Source organism: Ranitomeya variabilis, chromosome 5 (assembly GCF_051348905.1).
Source record: "Ranitomeya variabilis isolate aRanVar5 chromosome 5, aRanVar5.hap1, whole genome shotgun sequence".
Lineage (NCBI taxonomy): Eukaryota > Metazoa > Chordata > Amphibia > Anura > Dendrobatidae > Ranitomeya > Ranitomeya variabilis.
Window position 1 is genome coordinate 663,968,879 of NC_135236.1, and position 14,424 is coordinate 663,983,302.

The following is a 14,424-nucleotide window of genomic DNA, read 5'->3' on the forward strand; positions in this document are numbered from 1 at the left end:
TTCTGCGTGATAATGCTTTGTTTGTGAAGGGCTCAAAATGTCTCTTTGGAGTACAGAAGGTTTCTTTTTTGGGTTTCATCTTTTCCCCTTCTACTGTGGAGATGGACCCAGTCAAGGTCCGTGCCATTCATGACTGGACTCAGCCCACGTCTGTTAAGAGCCTTCAGAAGTTCTTGGGCTTTGCTAATTTTTACCGTCGTTTTATCGCTAATTTTTCTAGCGTAGTTAAACCTTTGACGGATATGACCAAGAAAGGTTCCGATGTTGCTAATTGGTCTCCTGCGGCCGTGGAGGCCTTTCGGGAGTTGAAGCACCGGTTTACTTCAGCGCCAGTCTTGCGCCAGCCTGATGTCTCTCTTCCCTTCCAGGTTGAAGTTGATGCTTCTGAGATTGGTGCGGGGGCCGTTTTGTCGCAGAGAAGCTCTGATGGCTCTGAGATGAAGCCATGCGCTTTCTTTTCCAGAAAATTTTCGCCTGCTGAGTGGAACTATGATGTTGGTAATCGGGAGTTGTTGGCTATGAAGTGGGCATTTGAGGAGTGGCGACATTGGCTCGAGGGAGCTAAGCATCGTGTGGTGGTCTTGACTGATCATAAAAATCTGATTTATCTCTAGTCTGCCAAGCGTCTGAATCCTAGACAGGCTCGTTGGTCGTTGTTTTTCTCCCGTTTTGACTTTGTGGTCTCATACCTGCCTGGTTCGAAGTACGTGAAGGCTGATGCGCTTTCTAGGAGTTTTGTGCCTGACTCTCCGGGAGTCTCAGAACTGGCTGGTATTCTCAGAGAGGGAGTGATTTTGTCTGCCATTTCCCCAGATTTGCGTCGAGTGCTGCAGAGATTTCAGGCTGATAGACCTGATCGTTGCCCATCAGAGAGACTGTTTGTCCCTGATAGATGGACCAGCAGAGTTATTTCCGAGGTTCATTCTTCGGTGTTGGCAGGGCATCCTGGGATTTTTGGTACCAGAGATTTGGTGGCTAGGTCCTTTTGGTGGCCTTCCTTGTCGCGGGATGTGCGTTCCTTTGTGCAGTCCTGTGGGATTTGTGCTCGGGCTAAGCCTTGCTGTTCTCGTGCCAGCGGGTTGCTTTTGCCCTTGCCTATCCCGAAGAGGCCTTGGACGCACATTTCCATGGATTTCATTTCGGATCTTCCAGTGTCTCAGAAGATGTCGGTCATCTGGGTGGTGTGTGATCGTTTTTTGAAAATGGTCCATTTGGTGCCCTTGCCTAAGTTGCCTTCCTCCTCCGATTTGGTTCCTTTGTTCTTTCAGAATGTGGTTCGTTTGCACGGCATCCCTGAGAATATTGTGTCTGACAGAGGATCCCAGTTTGTGTCCAGATTCTGGCGATCCTTTTGTGCTAAGATGGGTATTGACTTGTCGTTCTCATCGGCTTTTCATCCTCAGACTAATGGCCAAACCGAGCGAACTAATCAGACGTTGGAAACTTATTTAAGATGTTTTGTTTCTGCGGATCAGGATGATTGGGTGACCTTTTTGCCACTAGCCGAGTTTGCCCTTAATAATAGGGCTAGTTCTGCCACTTTGGTTTTGCCCTTTTTCTGCAATTCTGGTTTTCATCCTCGTTTTTCCTCCGGCCAGGTTGAACCTTCTGACTGTCCTGGGGTTGATTCTGTGGTGGATAGGTTGCAGCGGATATGGAACCATGTGGTGGACAATTTGAAATTGTCACAGGAGAAGGCTCAGCGTTTTGCCAACCGCCGCCGCGGTGTGGGTCCCCGACTTCGTATTGGGGATTTGGTTTGGTTGTCTTCTCGGCATGTTCCTTTGAAGGTCTCCTCTCCTAAGTTCAAGCCTCGCTTTATCGGTCCTTATAAGATTTTGGAAATCCTTAACCCGGTGTCTTTTCGTTTGGACCTTCCAGCGTCATTTGCTATTCATAATGTGTTCCATAGGTCCTTGTTGCGGCGGTACGTGGTGCCTGTGGTTCCTGCTGTTGAGCCTCCTGCTCCGGTTTTGGTTGAGGGCGAGTTGGAGTACGTAGTAGAGAAGATCTTGGATTCTCGTATCTCTAGACGTAGACTGCAGTATTTGGTCAAGTGGAAGGGCTATGGTCAGGAGGATAATTCCTGGGTTGTTGCCTCTGATGTTCATGCGGCTGAATTGGTTCATGCATTTCACGCTGCTCATCCTGATCGCCCTGGGGGTCTTGGTGAGGGTTCGGTGACCCCTCCTCAAGGGGGGGGGGGTACTGTTGTGAGCTGTGTTTCTGGGCTCCCTCTTGTGGTCACTAATGGTATTGTATGAGTCATGTTTTTCTGCTGGCCTGGGCTTCAGCTGTTTCATTAAGCTGTGGGTGTTCCCTATTTAGTCCTCCTTTGGACTCAGTCTCTTGCCTGGAATCGATGTATTCAGTTCTATTTGGTCTCCTCCTGATTCCTTGCCATCTGACTCATGCAAGAAAAGCTAAGTCCTGTTTGCATACTTTGGATCATTTGCATTTTCAGTGTTTTTGTCCAGCCTGCTCAATATGTGACTTTCTGGCTCGCTGGAAGCTCTAGGGTGCTGATATTCTCCCCTCACATCGTCAGTCGTTGTGGGGGTTCTTGAATATTCAGCGTGGATGTTTTTGCAGGGTTTTCTGCTTACCGCATAGTTCACTTTCTATTTTCTGCCTATCTAGATTAGTGGGCCTCACTTTGCTGAATCTAGTTCATCTCTACGTTTGTGTTTTCCTCTTGCCTCACCGTTATTATTTGTTGGGGGCTTTCTATATCTTTGGGGTTTAATTTCTCTGGAGGCAAGCGAGGTCTTATTTTTCCCTCTAGGGGTAGTCAGTTCTCCGGCTGGCTCGAGACATCTAGAATCAACGTAGGCACGTTCACCGGCTACTTTTAGTTGTTGTGTTAGGATCAGTTATGCGGTTAGCCCAGTTTCCACCTCCCTAGAGCAGTTCCTTTGTTTTTGCAGACTTGCAAGAGATCCTCTACCACTAGGATCATAACAGCCACAGTTGTCTTGCTCCACTACTGATTTTCCTAACACTCTTGGTCTCCAGAACTCCTGGTGGTCAGATCACCACCAATGGTCATTTTATTGAGATATGCTATTGAGATGCTATAAGATTTTAAGATGGGAATACCCCTTTAAAAATGACAATGGGTACATGGACCTTTTGGTTTTAATTGGCTTGTACAAACTAATAAAAGTATCATGAAGCAATCTGAGGTCTCTGTTTAGACCATGAAAGCGATAAAAGTAATTCATCACACTATGCTGAAAAATCACCGCGTCATGTCTGCATCTGTGTACATAGCTATAGAGAAGACACATATACAGTACCCAGTCCCTAAAGTTCTCATTAGCCTCTATTTTATCATTTGCCCTATAAGACATGGTAATTTTGGACTTTTCTTCCCAGTCTCTTTTATTTCTTCTGGGATCTTTTACAATAAAATCTCATGTCTTTTCTTTATACTGACTTTGCAGAGTATGACCTTTTGTCCATTGTCTATGCTGAAAGTTAATGAAGGCCAATCCATTCACATCTTCTGGACTCCGGCTGTCCATTCAATGTGTTTTTTACAATGGGAATCAATGGAAACAAATTTGAAAAAGGGCAATTCTATACCCCATGTGGTCTTCTATGACAAACATTTACGAGACTAAATTGTGTGTCCATACCTGGTTATTGGGTAATGTCTCCTAAAGCTTTGTAGACTAACTGGAGTCAGATTTTGCAATCAAAAGTTGGACCTAGACAGTAACTTACCTGATGCCAGGGGTACAACTGACTGGTTCATGCTATGTTTTTTTTTTCAGGCCGGTGCGGACCGAGTCATCTCCAAAACCCACGGAAAAAAAGTACTAATAAGACCCTCAAAAACATGAACATCTGCACTTCTAATTTCTTAAGGTCTCCAAAGATGACGCGTGGATAAAAGAAACAACTGTACATTCTTTAGGCATTTTCTGCTTCTATTGACAGTAAAAGTCTCAAAAGACCCACGTTTTGCCCATTTTGCCAGCGTTTTTGCTTCGAGGACTGCCATCAGTTTCGTCATTGTTGAACGGAGTTAAAAAAAAAAAAAACATCTGGAAAACACCACTGCAAAAAATGACCCAAAAGCGCTAAAAACTGTCCAAAACGAGAATAAAGAGCTCAGAATATGCCCAGAAAAAAATAATACTTCAGGTTTATAAAACGCCAGAGAAAAGTAGAGTTTCCCGAAGCATCTTTCACTTGGGAAAAAAGGACGATTTTGGCCACCTGAAAAATATGTAGTGTGCACATACCCTAATATCTATTTATCCTTAAAAAAAAATCATTACTTTGACATCCAAGGGGAGTAGGTCAAAATGGAAAAAGTATATATTTGAAAGTGGAAAATAATTATAATTTTTTGGAAATTTACAAAAAATAGTACTTTTTTTCTTATAAAAAAGTGGCAGATGGAGATGAGAGAATGGATCTAAACTAATTGAGTTTGCAACAAATTTTCATAAAAAGAATTCCATGGTTGATACCTCATGCGGTAACGAAAGGGATGTCAATGAGAAGAAGATGAGGAGCCAATAAGTATACAGCGTTGGGAGTGTCAAAGGGACAGGTCTGGGGAGGAAAGGTGAGAAAAAAAAGTTTATTTTTTTAAACCACTTCCCTGCGTCTTCGATTTGTACCGAATTTATTCGATGAGAGTTCGAAAAAACCTCGATGAACTATCCAAAATTCAATTTTGAGAACTTCACTCAACTCCAAGAACTTATCTCCTTCTCTGCCCCTTTTGTGCCCTTCTGTTCAGCACCGCCTTGGTACTCATTTAACATTTATTACATGATTTCCACCCATCTGTCACAGAAAGGCTCTAAAGAAGCATCTAGCACTTAGCAGAAAGACACTAAAGGAGTGAAAAATGGCAAATGGGTACAGAATGATTGACTCCTTAGTGACCATTTAACATTCCTTTCCTATTTGGCACTGGCACCTTTTAGTCCCTTCTTTTCTAGAAGACTCCTAAAATTGCAATGAAAAAAAGGCAAAAATACAGAAGTGCACAAAAGGGGCACAAAAATTTAATTTTTCTTTAAAGAGTAGATTGCAAGTGCCACCTGTTGGAGTGTAGATGCCTTCAAAATGTCTAACGGGGAGACCCGACCATCATTGAAACCCCCAAATCTAAAAAAAAAATCACTCTTCCATGATAAATCCATTAGAACGAGTGAAGTTATCAAGGGCCGAGAAACATTTCATGCACTTATTTTTCTCCAGTCTTGAGTATTTCAGACAGATTTTTTTTATGCCCGTCTATATAAATAGGCTGCAAAGCATGAGTAATTGGAGAACCTTCAGTTTCCAAATTTAGTCTCCGTCTGTAATCAAAACTTAACAACCTTCTGCATTACTCACGAGTACTTTCATCCGACATCTGGGTCCATTGGAAGTGTTGGAATCTGTGTCGCTTTCTCAAGATCGATGGTCGTCACATTAATTCCTTCTCGAGAAGGAACGTGATACGGCAAATGCAGCAGGAACAAATTCATTTTTTGGAAATTGAGGTCAATTCCATTTACCGAAAAGCTGTTACCAGTTAAAACACAATGCTTTTTTTTGTGTCTTTTTGATGACGGGTTGGGTTTGATATATTTAATCTTTGCATAATTACACTTTAATTTTCTATTGTGCGTAAGAAAACTAATTACTCCGTGAAATTGAGTTCAGCATCTTATCTTGTATAGTTTATCAGTGATTTTTTTTTTTTCGCGGCGCAAAGCTATAGCTAGCCAATATTTTAAAAAGTTCAAATATATCCTGAAAATAACACATTTTGATGTTTTATCATGTCAAGGTGATGGCTTGTAGGACATTTCAGGCATTCCAGATTTCTGGTCTTTTCTAATGAGTATTGCTACTTGCTTTTTTCCACCTCCATCATTGACAGCATTGATGCGGACACTATGGCCTTGGATGAGCCTGTGCAACCCTTCCAAATGTGATCTATAAGAACAGGGTAATAGCATATTCCTTGGAATGATTAAGACACTGTATTTTCTTCATCAGTGAGATGTCCATTTGTGACATCTCTGAAACTTCTATATTATCCCAGCCCAACCATGTGCATAAACTATTTTGCCAGTGACACATAAATCGAGTGTCATTGGATATGCCCTAGGGAATACTTAGACACCAACCATTTATCAATGGAGCCTCCTTTTCAGGCTCACTAATTGAGCTAGCTCCTCAAACCCAAAGACCTGGTAGGCACACAGGCTATGGGCGTCAGTACAGCAGGTAGATGAAGCAGGCGGGAAACAGGTAACAGAGGTACTGGAAGCTGCAGGTAGACAGGGGACGTCCTGAAGACCGCAGACAGGCAGCAAAGATACTGGAAACTGCAAACAGGTATCAGAGGCATTAGAAGGCACAGGTAGACTGGGGACATCTGTCAGACCGCAGACAGACAGGTAGCAGAGGTGCCGGTAGAGAAAGGCGGACAGGAGACATCCTGGAGACCGCAGACTGGTAGAAGAGGTACTAAAACCACAAACAGGTATCAGAGGCATTAGAAGCCGCAGGTAGACTGGGGACATCTGTCAGACCGCAGACAGACAGGTAGCAGAGGTGCCGGTAGAGACAGGCGGACAGGAGACATCCTGGAGACCGCAGACTGGTAGAAGAGGTACTAAAACCACAAACAGGTAGCACAGGCACTAGAAACTAGAAGAAGACCAAAGACGTCCAGGAGACCGCAGACAAGTAGCACAGGCACTGGAAGCCACAGCCGACAGGAGACATCCTGAAGACCACAGACAAACAGCAGAGGTAATGGAAACTGCAAACAAGTAGCAGTGTACAAGAAAACTAAGAAACTTAATACCAAGTTGCAGATGTGTTTCTTGGTAGGCCTTATATATGCCCAGATAGAGGATCACATGGGAGTCCATCAGGCTACTCGCAAAGCCAGACGTGGAGCACGAGAAAGTTTAGTGGACTTGGGTTAAGGGATCAGAGCACAGACCTGGGACAGATGTGTAACACTCCTGCTTATGTGTACGTATATATAGTTATATATATATATATATATATATATATATATATATATATATATATATATATACACATATACAGTGCTCAAAAGTTTACATACCCTGGCAGAATTTTTATTTTCTTGGCCTTTTTTCAGAGAATATGAATGAGATAACACCAAAACTTTTTCTCCACTCATGGTTAGTGGTTGGGTGAAGCCATTTATTGTCTACTGTGTTTTCTCTTTTTAAATCATAATGACAACCCAAAACATCCAAATGACCCTGATCAAAAGTTCTCTTTCTAACTTCTCTGATGCTGTCACTATGACATTTCAACTGTGCATTTTAACCCTTATTCCCGGTGACCCATAATACCAAGGTAAGATACAGGAGGTTTGAAGATTTGCTAAGCCACTGTCCACTTTCTGTTATGATGCTTGTTTTTTCCACCAGTGACATCTCCATTTTTCCCCCTGTGACATCTCAATTTCTAACAACCACTCTGGCCCTTCTCTTTGGCCTATAAAAGTCAGGATAATGAGATACGACCCAGGAATTAAGACACTAACCATGTTATAGCATAAATATCTAAAGCAGCAAGCTTTTCTCATTCACCATGGCCTTTTTATATTAGAAAATAACAGGATCATATTATATTTTATTTAAAGCCATGAATACTAAAATCTGTAGAGAAAGCCGCATAGACTGTTATTCCTGCAGTGGTTATAAATGTTAATGATCAGTAAATGTTCCCAGATGTCCAGTGACAGATCAGCTCGGCAGCTGCATTTAGCTTCATTATGTTACATGACACATGCTCCCTCCACCAGGCACATATGTGGGAAGTTCTCAGCATCCCATCCCTCAATAGTATTAGATATTTATAGCAAAATCAGACTTTTGCCTTCAAAGACGTCTCATGTGTTTAACTTAACGGGGCCAAAAAATCAAAAGGATGTGACAAATGTGGCTTGGGAAATATGTTTTTTAATAAGACCAATTTAGACGACATGCATGAAAGAAGTAATCTAAGCACAATAGTGGGCCTGCCAAAAAGTATCTGATTAATCCTGTGTACCCTGCTGAGCTGTTGTGGATTGTTTCCAGTATAGTCTTTTACCAATAAAGTCTCATTATTCCCGGCCATTCTAGTCTGACCTGGGTCTAAAGTGAGCCCAATCCTTCTGTAACCAGCAAGCTGTTTACCCTTCTCAGAGTGTAAGTACAAAGTTGCGTGCCATGTATTGCAACCACCAAGCTGTGCACTTATTTCTGCCTGTAACTGTGTATTGCATCCAGCTCATTCTTGTACCAATGAAGTGTTGAAGTCTTATCGTTCCCCTCCATACTAATCTGACTCAAGCCTACAAGGAGCCCAATGGGTTGCTTTATAACCACCAAGCTGTTTACCTATTTGAGACTGAATCTGCAAAGATGTGTGTCATGTATTGTAACCACCAAGCTGTGAACCCACTTGAGACTGTAATTGCAGAGCTATGTGTCATATATTGTAACTGCTATAAAGCTGTATACCCATTTGAGACTCTAACTGCCAAGCTGTTTACCTATTTGACACTGAAACTGCAAAGTTGTGTGTAATGTATTGTACCCACCAAGCTGTGAACCTACCTGAGACTGTAACTGCAAAGCTGTTTGCCATATATTATGACTGTCAAACTGTATACCCATTTGAGACTATAACCACCAAGCTGTGTGCCCACTTGAGACAGTAACTGCAAAGCTGTGTGTCATATATTGTAACTGCTGTAAAGCTGTATACCTATTTGAGACTGTAACCACCAAGCTGTATACCCACATGAAACAGTAAATGCAAAGCTATGTACCATATATTGTAATTACTGTAAAACTATATGCCAATTTGAGACTGTAACCACCAAAGAGCGTACTCACTTGAGATTGTAACTGTAAAGCTGTGTGCCACGTATTGTAACTCCCAAGTTGTATACCAATTTGAGACTTCATTTCCCAGTAGTCTGCCCACTTGAAACTGTATATGTAAAGCTGTATACCATATACTATATTGTAACTGCAGTAAAACTGTATATCAATTTTAGACTGTAACCACTAAGCAGTGTACCCACTTGAGACTATAATTGAAAAGCTTTGACCTGGATATTGTAACTCCCAAGTTGAATGCCCATTTGACTTAATTGTCTTCCCAAGCTGTCAACCCACTTTGAAACTGTAAATACAAAGTTGTGTACCATATATTGTAACCATTGTGAAGCTGTATGCACATTTGAAACTATAACTACCAATCAGTGTACCCACTTGAGACTGTAACTGCAAAGCTGTGTGCCATATATTGTAACAACCAAGCTGTGAACCCACTTGAGACTGTAACTGCAAAGCTGTGTGCCATATATTGTAACAACCAAGCTGTGAACCCACTTGAGACTGCAACTGCAAAGTTGTGTGCCATATATTGTAACCTCCAAGCTGTGTAGCTATTTGAGATTGTAACCTTCCAGCTACCGTAATTGCTATTGGTTGTAGCTATCACGCTTTATGCTCCAGTTGGAGTAAAGTTGCATTTTGTTATCCACCCAATTTTTAGTTTAACCTTCCAGTAGGATACCATGATAGAATTAAAGGATACACGCTCTTACATGTATATTGTTATTACTTTCGTTTTATAATTCCAAAGAATTTTAAATTTTGTGTATACAGCTCCTATGTAGAAATATGGAAATCCAAGGTAACAGACTACAAATCAAACTCTGCATCGTCTGATTCTACAGCTATACCTCTTTTCATCTGTTCTCTACTTTTTGCTAACCTACTAGTGGAAAGGAGAATAACAACAAGGCCAGACTACACAGTGATGGTTTGTAGTCTGTTACCATGGTGTTACGCACAGTGTAGGAAAGACTAAGTGCAACACGAAGGGATGAGGGGAAGGGAGCCAAACACTATGGAAGTGGAGACCCCTAGGCAGATCTAAAGTCACCCTGTCTGCCCTAAACGTCCCTACATAGGTTCTCCACCTATCGCCAAAGAAGAACCTAATCCCTGCCTGACCCTGGCAATAAACCCTGCTTAGGGAAGGATGGGATGAGCACTAGTCGATCCCCACTACCGTTAAAGACAGCTGGGATAGACAAACAAGGGGAACATTTATCTTGAGTAGACTCAGAGATGTAACACAGATGTCTTCCAGCAACACCAAAAAGGAACATAGCCGACTGCTACAGCTCCAAGCCTCAACAGGGAGAAATGGAAATATCACCAGTGACTCCAAGCAGAAGGCTGGGAGTCTATAAACACCCAGGTCCAGGTGTGTCAATTAGAGCCGGAGAAAGGTTGCCCCTGGGTCAAAGAGCCAGAACGGTTAAGAAGGTGTCTGCAAAGCCAAATGCAGAGACCTTCTGCAGCTAGATGCAGTGCAACTGTCTGCAGCTTCTGACATACCCGTGACACATGTAGACACATAGGAAATTTAGAATAAAGGCTTTTTACAAAACCCTTGATTCATTTTTTTACATATTATTAAAATTTGTTAGCTAAAGCTGAAGGTCACGGGAGAGGAATAATATATGCACCCCTTCCCACTATATATATCATTGTTGTCACATGATTGATGCATTCATGTCCCACAACTCCGCTTTCATACACTCGTAATTGGTATATTCACCAGTAAATATATTAATAAGTAATGAGTGATGTCCCTCATGATGGATGAGGAGCTATTACAGGGCGTTGTGTGCTGGGTCATTAGCTGATATTTCACTTCATAAACATTATAAAGAGTTAAAGCCATGAACAAGTCATCTGATATTAACACATGCTGTAATAACTGGGGCACATACATTATATTATCTCACACAGCAATTATTATAAAGGGACTTCACCACATTCTAGTCGTGAGGGCAGATATTTAATTACAAGTAATTATGTTATATTAAATAATGATAACAATATTAATAGGCAATAAGCTTCTATAAAAAGAAAAAAAATGTAATATTGTTATTTATTGTTGTTTTAGCTCCTTTTATTAGTCTACGCTAATATTAAACAAACATGACTTCTTTCAAGACAATGGTGGAAAATAGCAATTACGGTAAAAAAGTATTTCCAAGCTTTTCTGACCTCTCGTTCTACATACATAGACATTAATATGGGGTCAGCCCTTCTCCAGATATAACGGCTCCTGATCTTCTGGGAAGGGTTTCTACACAATTTTGGAGGTGTTGGTGGGGATTTTTTGACCCTTCATCCAGACGCCGAACACAGCAGGGCGCGGGAGCGCCGCTTACCACTAAGGACCATACAGATTGATTAGCTTTGACTACTCCAGGTGGACATTTACATCCTATTAGTGTAGGTTTTTTCACTAAAACCTTACCGCTCCAGAATATTGGGGATACCATTAGAAGCGATCACGTGATAAAGGCTCAGGTTGAGCCGAAACGTTGTTAAAAGATCGCAAAATACTGTATATTCTGTTTCGCTTCCAGATTGTTTATACAATAAATTCTCATTACAAATCTTACACTTCCTCAGAGTGTGCGGTGAATCTAAAATTTTGTTGTAGCTGAGACCTCTAGTCTATTACACCAGCACCTCGTCAAAGGCTGAGTGCACACCATCATATTTCTTTGATACCCTTCATCCAGAAGAGCATTTGTGAGATCAGACCCTGACGTTGGGGAAAGGCCGGGATCACAATCTGGTGTTGGATGGGGCTAATGTTTCCCCCCCTCCATGGGCACAGTCATGGGGAACAGGGAAGGGTCTTCCCCAAATTGTTCCCACAAAGCTGGAATCTACAATTGTCCACAATGCCTTGTGGTGAAGCATTAAGATTTTCCTTCACTGGAACTAAGGGCCCAATGCCGACCCCTGAAAACAGCACATAGTATTATGTTCCTCGACCTAACTGTACAGTGGGCACAATGCAGTCAGAGGGTAATGTTCCTCTGAAATCACCAAACCCAGACTCGTTGATTTCTCAGTTTTCACCTAACAGTGGATTGGTGGTGACATGTTTAGGAGGGAAAACCCCTTTGAAAAGGCCTCTGATTTAGAAAACCCATTTTAGCTACCATATTAAACAATTCATTGCCAGAAGCGTCTCTGAATCTGGAGTGTTCAGAGACTTCAACTAAAACTGTGTAATGCCTCTTTAGCCCTGTGGGAGTGCTGCAGAAAAATCGAACAGTTGTTGCCACCTATTACAGAAGGTCCTTGTATTCAGATAACAAAAGATCAGCTGAATATTGGAGAAAAAAATCTTATTCCGAAGCAGAAAAACTCCAGGATCTCAAGACACAGGAAGTCTTCGTAATGGCAGCAAGAGTCCTAAAACCCAAGTGGCAATTGTGGGGTTATCGTATATTGTACCTTCAGGCTCATTATCGATGGATGTGCTTGATCTTCTCTGGTCAGACATAAAAGGAATTAGAGCAAAAACAAGGTATAAAAATACTAAATCTTCAGTTCTATCAAGGGATAAGAGAAGCGAATAGACGTCGAATTTAAAGGATATTTAGGAGAAGAGACGAGACTAGAAATGGAGAAGACATTTACCTTTCGCCTTCCTTAGAGAATACTTTCAGGGCTCCTTCGCTTCCGCTGACTGTAATATTTGGTCCCGCTGCCATCCATCGCTGACAATAGCCTATCTGCTTGTGATACATTAACTTGTCAGCTACAAGGAGGGGGGAGTTCACTTGTCAGAAGCCATTGAGAGGCCTATTCTTCACCATTTTTCCAGGAGGCCCCATGAAATCAGCCTTGTCTAAATGATTAGACAAGATCTTTTATAAAGCCAGAAAGCAGGATGGAGATTTCATCTTTCTTCCCGTTGATCAAAGTCAAAGAATAACACGATCTCTCTGGAACCTGCTGTGAACAGTCACCGACGTTTACGTTCAAGACAGAAGCCGTCAATTAGTCTGGAATGAAACCCTGCCGTTAATAAGGACGGATCCATTAGTTGGAGATTTCGGGACAGTTTTGACGGATTGTCCTCAAAAAAAAAATAAGTTACAAAAGTTTGCAAATAGTTACAGATTTCTTCAAAGCAATTATTATACCTTTATTGTATGAAAAGGCTTTTATGACGGAACCCTGGTTAATAGGAGTAACGAAGTAATGATTAGTAATGGAAGTTATGTTCAAAAATGTGATCAAATATTACAGCTTGTCATTTTATTGGCCTGAGACGAGAGTCTCATAGGGTATAAAATTACTGTGCTGTAATATCACTGTGCGCATTATCCCTGTACTGTGACATCACTGTGTGCATTATCCCTGTACTGTGACATCACTGGGTGCAGTATCCCTGTACTGTGACATCACTGTGTGCATTATCTCTGTACTGTGACATCACTGTGTGCATTATCTCTGTACTGTGACATCACTGTGTGCATTATCCCTGTACTGTGACATCACTGTGTGCATTATCTCTGTACTGTGACATCACTGTGTGCATTATCCCTGTACTGTGACATCACTGGGTGCAGTATCCCTGTACTGTGACATCACTGTGTGCATTATCTCTGTACTGTGACATCACTGTGCGCATTATCCCTGTACTGTGACAACACTGTGTGCATTATCTCTGTACTGTGACATCACTGTGTGCATTATCTCTGTACTGTGACATCACTGTGTGCATTATCCCTGTACTGTGACATCACTGTGTGCATTATCTCTGTACTGTGACATCACTGTGTGCATTATCTCTGTACTGTGACATCACTGTGTGCATTATCCCTGTACGGTGACATCACTGTGTGCCTTATCCCTGAACTGTGACATCACTGTGTGCATTATTCCTGTACAGTGATATCACTGTGTGCATTATCCCTGTACTGTGACATCACTGTGTGCATTATCCCTATACTGTGACATCACTGTGTGTATTATCCCTGTACTGTGACATCACTGTGTGCATTATCCCTGTACTGTGACATCACTGTGTAGATTATCCCTGTACTGTGACATCACTGTGTGCATTATCTCTGTACCTTGACATCACTGTGTGCATTATCCCTGTACTGTGACATCACTGTGTGCATTATCCCTGTACTGTGACATCACTGTGTGCATTATCTCTGTACTGTGACATCACTGTGCGCATTATCCCTGTACTGTGACAACACTGTGTGCATTATCTCTGTACTGTGACATCACTGTGTGCATTATCTCTGTACTGTGACATCACTGTGTGCATTATCCCTGTACTGTGACATCACTGTGTGCATTATCTCTGTACTGTGACATCACTGTGTGCATTATCTCTGTACTGTGACATCACTGTGTGCATTATCCCTGTACGGTGACATCACTGTGTGCCTTATCCCTGAACTGTGACATCACTGTGTGCATTATTCCTGTACAGTGATATCACTGTGTGCATTATCCCTGTACTGTGACATCACTGTGTGCATTATCCCTGTACTGTGACATCACT

The 14,424-nt window shown here is 41.9% G+C and overlaps 1 long non-coding RNA gene across 1 annotated transcript in view; it reads right to left on the reverse strand.

Annotated features, from left to right (window-relative positions):
- Positions 1–12,886, reverse strand: part of LOC143774017 (uncharacterized) — a 28,774-nt gene extending 15,888 nt beyond the window's left edge. The window contains exon 1 of the long non-coding RNA XR_013215460.1: positions 12,534–12,886. This is a non-coding gene — a long non-coding RNA (uncharacterized LOC143774017). The remainder of the gene's footprint in view (positions 1–12,533) is intronic.
- Between the last annotated feature and the right edge of the window lie 1,538 nt (positions 12,887–14,424).